The sequence below is a fragment of the Quercus suber genome, unplaced genomic scaffold (genome assembly GCF_002906115.3).
Source record: "Quercus suber isolate HL8 unplaced genomic scaffold, Cork oak 2.0 scaffold_451, whole genome shotgun sequence".
Lineage (NCBI taxonomy): Eukaryota > Viridiplantae > Streptophyta > Magnoliopsida > Fagales > Fagaceae > Quercus > Quercus suber.
In genome coordinates, this window is record NW_027069902.1 from 483303 (window position 1) to 498144 (window position 14842).

The 14842-nt window shown below is 36.3% G+C and overlaps 1 pseudogene; it reads right to left on the bottom strand.

Annotated features, from left to right (window-relative positions):
• Positions 1-14842, bottom strand: part of LOC136062769 (pathogenesis-related protein STH-2-like) — a 31016-nt pseudogene that overhangs the window by 9405 nt on the left and 6769 nt on the right.

Genomic DNA, 14842 nt, shown 5'->3' on the forward strand with positions numbered 1-14842 from the left:
CTCACAACTTAGTACAACTCCCCCTCCATTTGAGGTTGCTGTAGCTGACCCATCGAATCTCATTGTCCATTTCTTTCCTGAAATTTCTGCTACCGCTACCTCACCTGGGATCTCTTCACTTAGTGAGGTTTCCTCCTTTCCTGGGAACTGTGCCAAGAGGTCAGCTATGGCTTGACTTTTGACAGCCTTGGGGGTCTTGAGGCCTATGTCATATTGAGAAAGCAGGACCAGCCACTGTGCTATCCTTCCTGTTAGGAGGGGCTGATGCAAGAGTGCTTTTATGGGGTGTGACTTAGTCACTAGAAGGATTTGGTGAGCTGAGAAATACCTCTTTAGCCTCTGGGATTCGTAAATGACCACTAGGCAAGCCTTTTCTATCCTGGGATACCTGGTCTCGGCATCCTTGAGTGTCCTGCTTACATAGTAGACAGGTTGCTCATTCCCATCATCATCTTCTTATACCAGCAGGGCTCCTATTGCTTGGGCATTTGATGCCAAGTACAGTAACAGGGGTCGCCCACGTACTGGTGCTTGGAGAGTGGGCATATGATTCATAATCTGTTGGATCCTTTGGAAGGCTTCCTTTTGTTCTGCTCCCCAAGTGAACTCAGTTCCTTTATTTAATAGCTTGGATAAGCCCCCTATGACCAAAGCCAGTCTTGGGACAAATCTCCTGATGTAGGAGACCTTTCCTAGGAAGCTTTTGAGTTCCCTTACTGTTGTTGGTCTTTTCATAGTGGCAATGGTTGCAGCTTTAGCTGGATCCACGCTTATGCCTCTGTGATGTACCAGGAACCCGAGGAACTTTCCCGCAGATACTCTGAAGGCACATTTCATGGGGTTCATGCATAGTTTGTATTCTCTGCATCTTTTGAAAACTTGCTTAAGTACCTGGAGGTGTCCTGTCCTAGTTTTTGACTTGACCACAATGTCATCTATATAATCTTCCATTTTCTTATGCATCATGTCATGGAAGATGGCTGTCATGGTTCGCTGGTACGTGGCTCTTGCATTTTTGAGGCCAAATGGCATCACAGTGTAATAGAAATTTTCGACTGGTGTCCTGAATGCTATCTTTTCAGCATCCTTGGCAGCCATACGAATCTGGTTGTACCCACTATACCCGTCCATGAATGAGAACACGAAACTTCCTGTAGCTGAATCCACAAGGAGGTCAATATTAGGTAGAGGGAACTTATCTTTTGGACACGCCTTATTTAGGTTGCGGAAGTCCACGCAACAACGGATCTGGCCGTTCTTCTTCTTTATAGATACTATGTTAGAAAGCCATCTGGGGTGCTAAATGGGCTTAATAAAACCAGCTGCTAGCAGCTTCTTGATCTCTTGAATTATCTAGGCTTCTACATCAGTGTGAAAAACCCTAGCTAGTTGGATTATTGGTTTAACTCCCGGGTCCACATTGAGGGCATGGACTACTAACCCAGGATCCAGACTAGGCATTTCGTCATAGGTCCATGCGAACACATTCGTGTATTCTCTGAGCAAAGCCACCAGTGGCTCCCTTTCTTGTGCTGCCAACTGACTGCTGATGAAAACAGGCTTTTGGGGTCCCAGCTTAGCCCCCAAGTTTATTTCCTGCAATTCCTCCTCAGGTTGGATTTGTGTCTCTTTGACTGGTTTCTTTGGACCTTTCTCCTGATCTACCATACATTCTGGTGGTCCGAGGCCCTCCTGCATGATGCACTCAGGTCCCGCGCACCTTCACAAGCGGTAAATTAACCTTCCCCTGGGTTCCCATACCACTACACAATCCCGGGATCTTGAGGTGCTGAGCTCCTTCTTTTGCCTTTTCCCTTTCAGGAGGTCTCTTAAGTCATGGGTACCTCTTCCTTCTTCTTTTTCCAAGATAGGTGTTCCTGGGGTCTCTGGCATAGGACTCTCGTCATTAGGTTCTAACTCATCATAGAACATAGCTTCTACAAAGTTTACTTCTCCTTGGCTGAAAGGGTTATGGTTGGCAGGAATCCTTACAGGCCTTTCATTAAATCTCCCCTTAACACACTGATGGTATGTGGATGGTATAAGGCGGTGCTTATGGAGCCATGGCCATCCCAACAGTACATAGTAGGACACCTCTGAGTTGATTACATGGAAATTGGTCAAGGCTACTATTGGCCCCACTCTCAGGGCTAGCTGTATATATCCTTCGGTTGATTCTACCGATCTTCCAAATTCGATTATCTCCATGGGAGCCCTCAAGATCCTCCTTCCTGCCAGGCTTACAGCTTTCAAGGTGCTCAGAGCTATGAGGTTGAGTGATGCCCCTGTGTCCACTAGTGCTCTTCTGATTTGGACACCGTTTATGGTGGCCATTAGATAAAGGGGTCTGCGGTGGTCTGGATGTTCAACCTCCATGTCTTCGTCAGTGAAAGTGATGGCATTGGTTGTTTATAGGAAAGCTCGACTAGCACGTGGCCACCCTTTTTGCTTTTGGTCCAAATCCCAGCTAGTTGAATAGTGATTTGAACTTGGGATTCTTCTGGAGGGTCCTGACTGTGTTTGGTTAGAAAGATCCTTTTGGCTCCTTTGCTTCTGCCGGGTACCCATGGATTACTACAGCCACCACCCCTTTTCCTTTGTGGTTAGGCAAGGGGTTCCTTTGTACTTCTGGCTCTTTCTAGGTGAGCTCTAGGGTTCCTTCTCTCAGCTTCTTGTGAAAGAGCTTGCGGAGGGTCCAGCAATCCTTTGTGGAATGCTTAACATAATTATGAATCCTGCAAAATAAAGGATTTTTCCTTTCTTCCTCGGTTGGTGGTCTGGACACAGTGAATGGCCTAATCACTCCATCCTCGATCCATTTGTCCAGAACATGGTTTAACTCTTTTGCAGTACATGGAATCATCGGTGGTTCCTAAAACATTTTTCCATCAGGCCTCTTTCTTTTTTCTCCCATCGATGCCGTCATGGCTTGGGATGCTGGCATCCTCTTCGCCCTAATAGTTTGTGCTGTTCTTCTTGTTCTCTGTAATAGGTCAGCGAACTGTGTGATACATAAATTTTCGAGGTTGAGTTTGTAATCGAAAATCATGTTAGATATGCAAGTCTCTACGAGCTCTTTTTCTTCATGGTCCCCATAACAATCCAGAGACATATCTTCAAACCTTTTGATGAACTAGACGGGATCCTCTCCAGGCCTCTGCCGTACCATCTGAAGTCTTTGGAAAGTGACCTTGTCCTCACCAGGGTAATATTTTGCACAAAATTTCTCCATCATCTCATCCCAGGTCCTAATGGACCCAGGTCTCAGTGTGGTGTACCAAGTGTATGCCCTGTCCACTAGGGACTTAGCAAACTCTCTTAGGCACAGCTCTTGGTCTCCTGCGTAGGGGCCCATAGTATGGACGAACCTACTCACGTGTTCTACTACGCTTCCATTCCTTCCATCAAAAGGATGGAACTTTGGTGGCTCATATCCCTTGGGGTATGGCTTGCCAAGGAGTTTTGGTGGGAATGGGGGATCCCGAGAAAACTGCTTGGGGATCCCGGAAAGCTTTTCCCTTTCTTGGTCTAGGAGGGCACTGACATCTGCCAGTGTTAAGTACTGGGGGTTAGTTCCTCCTCCCACTGCTGACCCTCCCTCTGGCTGGGTTCTATCTTGGTTGCCCACATGGGGGGCATTGTCTCTGACTTCATGTGTCTTGCCTTCCTTGAGAAGGCGAACTTCTTGTTGCAAGTCTTTCAACATTGCAGTCATTTGAGCCATGGGGTCTAGCTCTTGTCTTGCATTTCTTTGTTCTGACACGGCCTCCTGTTCTGTTAGAGGCACCTCGCCCTTTTGTCTTGAGGCCACTTCATTTTCTCCCATGGGCTCAGAGGCCATGGGTGGCATATTAGCACCTTTACTGTTCCTTGGTCTTGGAGGCATGCTTTGCGAAGGGATTACTTGTCACGACCCAAATCCATGGAACATGAATTTAGATGCATGACTAACTTGCTAATCTTGCACAACTCAAAGTAAAATTAATCCAAAATAATTTAAAACTCCAAAGAAACAATGCTCTTAATAAATAACTTCTTACAAAAATCTAAACTCCACAAATTGGAAAATAATCTCCAAAATATAAATCATGAATTACAAAAAAAGGATAACTAAAATTCTATAAGTCTTCAAGTAATATAGAAATCGCCTACAACTTCCACGCTCAACCTTGCACCTTACAAAGCGATCAGAAGGTCCTATATTCCCAACTACACTTCAATCTGAAAATAGTAATTGATGGGGTGAGCCACATCTAGTAAGTAATTATACAGAACACACAACAGAACAGAGTCAAGCAACTGCAACGAGTATTTTGATTTTTCACAAACTATTTAATGATATCAAAATAATTATTCCAAAACATATAATGCAATCACTTAATACATATGTAATCACATCTTAAATCATTAGAAATCACATACATAAAATTGATCAGAGCACAGTGTCACATATACACATCAATATTCTCACATACATCCTGTGAGCGGATACCAACTTAACCCCTGCTGGTGAGGGATCAGCACATATTCTCACATACAATCCTGTGAGTGGATTTACACATATACCTGATATATCTGATCAATTCCAAAAAAAAAACACTTATTTTGAGTCACATATCACAAAACACAATTTACACAAATATAATAATTTACTTGATATTAACAATTTCTTTTCAAATACAAGGGCATATCAAAGATCACAATATCAAATAGAACATAAATCAAAGGATGCTGACTCTCTTAGGGAATGAAANAAAGGAAACGTCTTAAATACCCTTTGGAAAGTAAGAATATGACTTTGAAATCACTTAATTTTAAACAAACTTAAAGGGCAATAACCTTTTTAGAAAACTTATTTGAAACTCAATTCTTTTCTAAAAATTGTTTAGTTTAGAAATCATCTTTTAAGTGAGATTTGGACATTCCAAACGTTATTTAAAATTCGAAGTATCTCTTTAAAACATTATTTAATAGTTGAAATTTCTCTTTCAATGATGTAAAAATACTTTTGACAAACTTTAGAAAATATAAGTTTGAAATACAAAACTTTTGAAAACTTTTAACTTCTAAGAACCTAATGGACAAAACTTGTGCATATTATGCATAATTACTTACCTCTCTTGCTAATATATCCAAACACAGCTGAGCACTTTAGTCTTCCGTAAGCTCTAAACAGAAAATTACTTTAATCAATAAGCAAGAAAATTCACTATCATAAACTACTTCCTTAAAAAAAAAAACACTATAATCCTCCATAACCTTCTCTTTTTCCTAGAGTCATATTATAGGCAGAACCATTTCCCATACGTAGAAACATCTAATCCGAATATACCTATTAGTTATTCTATACCAATCGACCAATATATCAAATATCATATTACACCAACTTCAAGACTTCGTGTTATTATTTTTTTGAACGCTACCTTCTCATTAGGGTCAATCCTAAACTAGTAATATAATCAAAGTATTCAGAGTCTAGTCTAGTCCTTCATACCAAAGTCTTTCACGTTCTAAAGTCTAATAACCAATTTAAACATGGCAGCGATACACTTAAACAGAATTTCTATTCATCTTTAATCACAGGCCAAATACTATATGACAATAGTTCTAATAAAAACCATAGATCTGCCCTTGCCAAGACTAGGGAATGATTACCTGATGAGAGATAAATCTTTGAGCGCCAACTATAGTCTATAGAGGATGCCTCCAGCCGTCCATGCTCTTTTCTTTTTTTTTTTCTTTTTTTGACTTTTGGTTAACGCATAAAATGAAGAAACCCTAGAGCCTTCCAAGATTTCATAGCTTCTAATTAGCCTCAATTTAAGGTATTATTAACTACTGACCTATTTAGGTAAGCTAGAATTCCAAGGGATTCCAATAACTCTTAGACTTGTTATCCAAAAAGGTTTTTATTTATTTTTTATTTTTTATTCTCTCATCCGTTTCCTTAACTGATAAGGAGACTAAATGCTTTAATTCCTTAATCTTTCTATAACTGAAACAAAATAAAAGAGGACTACACGTTACCTAATTGTGCAGTCTATTGTTTCATCTCTTACTTTGGGTAGTAATCTTTGTTTGGCCGCAAAATTACACCTCACATGTAGCATATCCAAAAACTAACTATGTAAATAATCCTATCATAACACTACATGTTTATCCACATCACTTGTCAAAGCTAAAAATAATAATATTAAGAATGATGATAAAATCGGGGTATTACATTACTTCTTCCCTTTTCTTTACCCAATCCCCAATGAAGTCGCCAAAATGTGAGTGTTGCTTTTTCTTCTCACCTTAGTGGCCCAAGGATCTTGGGCCAAAGAAATGTTTCTGGTGGACTGGGCTCGATTCACCGCAGCTAAGAGAGCTATTTTAGAACCGAGTAGTGCACAAAACAAACTTCCTACAATACAAATAACTAACAAGCAAAAATATCTGTATTGAATGACTTTTTCAACAGTAAAGAATTGCACAGTAAAATGAAATATAATGTAAGAACAGGTTAGGGATCCTCGAAGTAGTGAGGTGTATTTTATTAATTTTCTTTAGTTATGATTGCAATGCTCACTAAGACGTGATGAAAGGTTCGACTAAGCTCAAAAACTACCGCCTTTGATAGCTATTTAAGCTTCAAGACTTGCAGAGTTTGAATTTGTTGAATCTGAGCATGTGCTATAGTGGCTGTCTCTGGGATACCGGGAACGGTTCCTCTGTTTTCTTTTTATTTTACAGAGCTCTTTTCTAGTTCTATAAAACTCCAAATAAATGGCCGTGAATGGCGGAGTGTTCTAATCAAAGATGAAGCTTTTTCCCTCAATCTCTATGCCCCTTTCAGCATGGACCCCTTCCCCTTTTTATAGCACAGCTTCGGGCTCTGGGGTACTAACGATTTCTCCCTTTTGCCCCTTAGAGTTCGTGCCGTGCTGGGTTGCTCAGGGTCATGTCGTTTCCTTTTTCTCCCATAGTTTCTTGCTTTTGGTCCGACTAAATGAAAGTTCTTCGGCTAGTTTTCTATTCCCAGACTTCTCCATTGGCTGTTCTGAAGCTGATTGGCTTTTTCTTCTCAGTGCTCCAGCTTTTTTTAGTGTACTCTTCCTTGTCACTTTCCCCATATGGTCGGAACCAGGCTTATGTGTTTTGCTTCCTACCTCCTGGCTCCACTGCATGTCTGGAGCATGAGATCTGCATGCCCTTTGTCTTTTTATCTCTTTTTTTGAATTTACTTCAATCTCACTTCGTGCGTCCAGGGATCCCCTGCCTTTGGTGACTTCTGGGATCCGACCCAATTCTTCTTATTGGGCTTTCTTTGGTCTGTTGGTTCTGTCTGGTTTGGGCTTTTATTGTTCTTTTGTGGGTCTCTGGATTCCACTCCTCTGAGCTTCCTGCCCCTTTTCTTCCTTCTTTTCTCTTTTCTTTATTGTGTGAGCCCAATTTTCTCTCTTAGTTTTTTATTTATTTTTTGGTGTGAAATGAGCCCAACGTTTTATTTCTTTGGGCCTTAGTTTGTGGCCCATTTAATTTTGGACCTCAACAGGCTGCAACTATAAAGCGCATCCCTTAAGCTCTAGACAAACCAATGATATTGTCTGTGGTCCAACATTGAATTGAGGTATGTCGTACATTCCTAAGAGTGCATATCTTATCTTTTAACCATTATTTTTATTCACCCTTAAAAAAACCCATTATTTTTATTATTAATTTTCCAATATCTCTCTATTCCTTTTACTTTTTCATCTCCCCACTACTTTCTATCTTATAACACTATTTTGCTATCATTTTATCTTCTTTTATTTTGACTCTTTTTATTCTCATCATCTCACTATAAATTTGACATTTTCTCTTCCATTCTATGCATAATTTTCTCACACAAAAACATTACATCCGTCTCTCTCTCTCTCTCTCTCTCTCTCTCTCTCTCTCTCTCTCTCTGTTTTTCATTTTTGTTTATTTTTATTGCATTGGTATTTTAGGTTGATGAGTTTTTGTGTTAATTAGAATTCTACTTTGGGTTATTGTGATTTAGTTTTGTGTTTTAAGTTGTTATCTTTTTTATTATCTTTGATTGTTATATATTATCCTACTACATTATGCATATAGTATAAAATAATATAATGTTCTTATATTACATCGCATAACTTGGATAATTTGATGTGTATTGCTATCTATTATATTTTTACTCTTTTTTCTTTGCATCTTATTTTATTCAACAAAATTCACCATATCCTCTATTTCATTAAATTATGTAGCACAAATCAAGAAAAAGCTAGATACACACATGCCTTCCTTTACCATACATTAGGGGAATCAAAATATTTGTGTGTGTGATAAAGGACCATATAATTCATAATTTAGATAGCATTCTTTGAATGTGTATGGACCTATAGATTGAGCAATTTGTAAACTTAAAAGACTATTAAGAATTGACTCTTTGAATCAAGACTAGAAATATTTGGACTACTATATATCATTTAGATAAAAACCTTTATCATAGTTATATTAATTTTTTTTTGCCACAAATTTAAATCACGCAAACTTAATAATTTTATATTATGTGTTAGCATGTTCTCTCATTCTTTTTCTCAAAAATTTTATGTATCATCTTTAAAGGATGTCAACAATATTGATCTTATGGGAAAAGTTACATAAAATATTAAGAAAAAAGTGTTTTATATTACAATCTACTAAAAATGCTTTTTAAATAGTTAAACCTTTCTATTATTTATACCACTAACATGTTTTACAGCTACCGCATGTGGTAACTTAAATCTTAATATTCTTAAGTTGTTTCGGCAAAAAGAAAAAATTGAAAAAAAAAAAAAGTTGTCACAAAAGAGGAGTTCATGTAAAGTTTTTTGCAAAATGAAATACCTATTCTATAAGGCCACCAAACTTGATAATTTACAAATGGTGTAACCACTCGCAATATTATTTGCATAGTTATGTAGTTCCAACTAAAGCAATCAAGCATACTTTTAGCCTTAAAAGAACCCACATCTACCGGTGGTTAAACGTTCATTTTGGATAGTTTTAACTTTTCATATAATTTTACTTTCATATATTCATTTATTTTAATATAGATTTTTCTATTAAAAAAACTTTAATTTAGGTATTTATGTGAAAACAATGAAATAATGATTCATGAATAATCAAGAACAAAAAATATTATCTATACATATTCATCTTGTGTAGTTGTAACTTTACATATAATTTTGCATTTATATATTCATCTACTTTAATTTAAATGTTTATAACTAAATAATGAAATCTATGAACAAGGTAATTAAAAAAATCATATGTCTACTCTTCAAAAAATCTAATGAACATTTCTACATCTCATTTAATATCTATTTTATACAATTCATCAACCAATAAATATATGATAGTGGTAAGAAACCTTACACTAGAGATCATTAAAAAAAAATGATAAAACTAATTATAAAAAAAAAAAAAAAACTCTTTACAAAGTTTAGGGACCAAAATAATATTTTACCTAGAAAATTATTATGTGCAACGCGCGGGTCTGCAACTAGTTGATACATAAAATAGAACACCAACAAAAAACAAGGGACAGATTAGTAGAAGACAATTTATTCTAGTCGATGAATTTGTATGAAAAGAACGTATGAAAATGAATGAGATTTACATAAGGAATAGTCAGTAGTCAATAGTCATCATCATTTGTTGTTCCTAAGAACAAAAATTAATAAATAAATTGAATTTATAACATTCAAAATATCATTTAAATAATAATAATTTTTGGACGTTGTGGATTCAACATAAAACAGAAATAAAATTAGGAGATGTTAACTTATGGTGCTTAAAGTGCAGCTCATAATATGATAAATAATTTACAATCAATTCATGAATGTTTTTAGGTGGTGGAGTTGAGATGTGAATCAGGTCACTATCTTGAGACGACACACGCCATTTACTAGTTCTGATTTAGTAGACTAACAACATTAGCGTGCTGCCCTTAGAATATAACAACCTAGCTACTTTGCTGATTATTCTTACAAGCCTACATTACTTGTAGGATATGAAACTTTTAAATAGTAATTTCTTTTTCCCTAGAAATATAGTGTAGAAAGCATTATAGACACGTAATGAAATTATATTTTATAAGGATGTGATGTAAAACCCAAGTTTCCCAATTTTATTCTCAACATGTCATATCATCTTATCACATACACACACTTGACCCTCAAAAAAAAAAAAAAAATCACACACACACACACATATATAGCCAAAGCTCAGAGAAAATTCAATTAGATTTTAATTGAATTCTCAATTTTACGCCACGTGTCCCATTTAATTTTTAATTTTGTGCCAAGTAAATTATTGAGTGTAAAAATTAAAAAGTCCAAATCTAATTAGATTTTAAATTGGATTTCAATTGAAGTCCAATTTTCCACCACGTGTCCATCTATTTTTTAAATTTTTATAGCAAGTGAATTATTCGGTGCAAAAACCGAAGAGTCTAAATCCAATTAAATTCCAAATTATATATTGTAAGCTAATACTATGTATAATTTAAATTTCTTCTAAAAAAATGTATAATTTGAACGGTATTGTAGACATTCAATTTTGCACCCATAATTTAACCTTAGAAGGTGACTGAAATGACCATTCTAAATACCCAAAAAATCATAATTGCATTTCATGCATTAAATCATTCATCACATATCATAAAAATGATTTTGAGACTCTAACGATCATGAAGATATGCCCGATTCCCAAATCAGATCGTCGAATTGAAAGATATCACAAGATCAAGTTTTCACGGTTTGCATGCATTTTATATGGGTGAAGTTGATCACGTGCGATTAATTGAAATTAATTCTGATTGGTCAACGATTAAAATTAATTAAGTAAATTATGTGATTGGCTATTGGATTTGATAAAAAATAAGTTAGGTTGCATAGGAATAAAATGGATAATCAGATAATAAGGGAGTTGTGGATAATTGAGTTTTTTTTTTTTTAATAGTTATCTTTTAGATAATTGTTATTTTAAGGACCTTATTATCATATTAAAAGTGATTTATTTTAGAATACAAGTTTAAAATAAGTCCAAGTGCAATTCTCGACTCAGAAAATCCCTAAAAAAGAGTCCAAAACAAACCAGGAAGGAAAACCAAGCTGAGCACGAGCTCCAAATCCGGCCTAGAAATTTTTAGATCAGGTTAAGACACATCAAATTTGATTTTTAGGGATAAAAATTCGACCTAACTCATATTTGCTGATTTCCTAAGCAACCTTAGCTTGTTTTTTAAGCACAACACCTCTATAAATACAAAATTAAAAATCAGAAATCGGGACCCCCTTTGCTCTTAACGTAAAAAGAAATTCTGGAAGTTCAACTTTAGGACTTTCTTTTTTGTTAAGTAAAATCTCTTTAGGACTTAGAGAGCCTCATCCTCTCTCTAACTCTAAAGTGATTTCCCCATTCCCTTGCAATATTCATTGATGCATTGATGCAGGTAAGTTTCCATCTTCTTATTTACATATCCATGCAAACTAATTCAATTTTCCATGCCTTTTCTAACGTGTTCTTTCTTTTATTTGTTTTGATTTTTCTTTCTAATGGTTATATGATGAATGTTTGTTTATGTAAATATGTTTTGTTTATGTAGTTATGTAATGCATATGATTAAATATTAGATATGTTTATTTATGTAAAAACCAAAAATCAGATCTGAATTTATTTTTCAAAACTCCATAGTTTTCCTAAACCAAAATCAGATTTGAATTTATTTTTCAAAACTCCATAGTTTTCCCTAAACCAAAAATCCGATCTGAATTTATTTTTCAAATCTTCATTGTTTTCCTAAAACCAAAAATCATATTTGAATTTATTTTAAAAAAGCCTCAATTGTTTTGCTAAACCACAATTCAAATCTAAATTTATTTTTCAAAACTCCATTATTTTCCTAAGCCAAAAATCATATCTGAACTTATTTTTCAAATTTCCATTGTTTTCCTAAACTAAAATCGCCTTAAAAGAAATATTTGCATGTGCAACCTCAAAGTGCGTAAAAAAAAAAAAAAAAATCACTGTCTTATGTGTCTTAAAAATATTGGCCCATGAATCAATTTCACTTTTCAATTATTTTGAAAATTTTGATTTTGTAATTTTTTTTTTATGGTACATTAAATTGATAGAATATTAAAAAATAAGGATAAATGTGCCAGAATACAATTTATTTTAGGAAGACAAATTTAATTAGAAAATAGGATTTACTAATCTTGTAAAAAAAAAAGATTAAATTACATATTTGGTCCCTATCATTTACATTATATTTCAATTTAGTCTATAACCTTTCAATTGTATCAATTTGGTCTATAACCTTGTAATGTTGTGTCAATTTAGTCTATGTTGTTATTTCTTGAATGGAAAAGTTTGACATATCAAATGACCTATATTAAAAAAAAAAAAAAATTGTCACATCAACTACCACATGGGCTAACGCATCATATATTTTTTTTTAGAGAACATGTCAATTTATTTTTAGAAAACCAAAATCAAATCTTTTTAGTTTGATTCAGAATTTTGCTTATCTGTGGAAATCTATCCTTGTCTTCCTCTTACGGTAACTATGAACACCCTTGAAAATATGTGGAACAAACTCTCACTTTTGGATTCAAAAGAAAATAGTGTCCAATGCTCTGAAGACTCTCTAGCGCGCCCGTCTCTTGCTGCTAAATTCTTAACGAAGCGGTTGACAAACATCGAATCTGTGGCTCGCACTTCCAAACCTCTATGGAGAACTCAGAGGGAGTTCAAGATAAAGGATATGGGGGAAAATTTGACGTTTCTCAAATTTGAGAATGAATGCGATCTTGAACGAGTACTGGAACACGAACCTTGGACATATGATAATCATCTGGTGATCTTCGAGAAGGTGTTGGAGAATGTCCCCATCTCAGCCCTACCTTTCAAGCTCACTACCATTTGGGTCCAGATTCATGACCTTCCAGTGCACTGCATGAATCCAGCAACCCGTGACTCCATTGGAAACTCACTAGGCACGGTTCTTCAAATGACAGACTCCGAAGAGGAGGGTGGGAAAGGCAACTGCTTACGTGTGTGAGTACATTTGGATATATCCAAACCGCATAGTCGAGTGCGAAAAATTTGGTTAGAGGGCAGATTAGTTGGATGGGCTGCATTGAAGTATGAATGACTCCTAGTGTGGCCAAGTAACTCACGACGAACGGGACAGTGATATGTGGCTTTGTAGCAAGCAGACCTTGAAAAAAGAGGACCAATAGTTTGGTGTGTGGATGAGAGAGTCGACCTATAAAATCGAAAAACCTCCTTGATCGTCAATGGTTTGTGCCCAAAACATGCAGGTCCCCCCAAACAGAATCAAGCACCGGGTTCTTCACAATAAGCAGAGTCATCTAATGCTTCTCATTCCAAGTTTCAAGGAACGTTAACGGCGGCAACACCACTTCCAATGGTGGCGGAAGTTGAAAAGGAAGGTGGGGAAGGTAACGCTCAAAACTTGGATTATCAACAAATATTAAAGTCTATTGATGATGAAATCGGTTACAAATCTCCCAGTACCCTGGTCATTGATTCAAATTTCCGTTTTGGGATGGCAAACTCGAATTGTAATGCTCCTCTTAAATCGAAATTCCATGCGAAACAAAAATCAGGTCAGTCAAAGCCCATTCCAGAGGCCCAAGACAAAACTCTTTCACATCCAACAAATGGGCCTACTTTAGAAGTCAAGTCCACTTGCCTCTCCGCACCAACATAGAAAATTGAAGCAATTATCAGTGACCTAAAAGGCCCCCAGGGAAAGTGGAAAAGAGTTATTCGAAGCCCAGAACTAGGTAATCAAGAAGTGATTATAAGCGATGCTGCTTCTCGTAGAGAACAGACTGAAACAGAAGACCTTCGACCAACAAAACGGCAAGCATTGGATGCCAATGATGTCTACCCTCTCCCTACAGTGGTGGTGGCTGTTGATCGGCTCCGCCGAATCCAATGAATTGCATAAGTTGGAACTGCCGTGGGTTGGGGCAAACACGTGCAGTTCTTGAACTCACTGAGTTGGTGAAAAAACACTCCCCAACAATTGTTTTTCTCATGGAATCTAGAGCTAAGGATGATTTTCTAAGGAGGCTTTGCACAAAGCTTCAGTTTGAAAATTGGTTCATTGTCGCAAGAATCAATATAGGGGGCGGCCTAGTTCTGTATTGGAAAAGTAGGATCAATCTTCATGTACTTAACTCCTCACCGACATTCATCGACGCAGTAGTCAGTTTGGATGACGCCTAGCGATTTATGGGTTTTTATAAAAAGCCTGTAACAACCAACCGGGAACATTCCTGGGCACTACTTAAACATCTCTGCTTACAAATTGACCTTCCATGGTTATGCATAAGTGATTTCAATGAAATTGTTAAATTGGAAAAAAAGATGGGTGGTGAAAGTCGACCGGAGAGACAGATGGTTGCTTTTAGAGAAGCAACCATCTGTCTCTAAAAGGGAGAGAAAATATCTTTACATATGTTGTTTCTTCTCTATCTTGATACGCATGTTTCTTTATGTATGCAATCTTTATTTCTGTATCACATTTGATGCCTTGATGAGTTTTGTTCAAGTGTTTCAGAAAGACAGGTTGTGAAAGTCTATTATACCGTGAACTATTTTCTTGCAAAGTTTTTTAAGAGTTTGTAGTAGGGATAGATTTATTTTGTAATACAATAAGTGGTTATGAGTTAAGTAATTTAAGACTTCTCTCATGATTAGTTGTTTTGTTGTGGTTTTGTCACAAATTGTCAAAAAGGGAGATTGTTAAGGACATATTTTATGTAATTGGCTAATC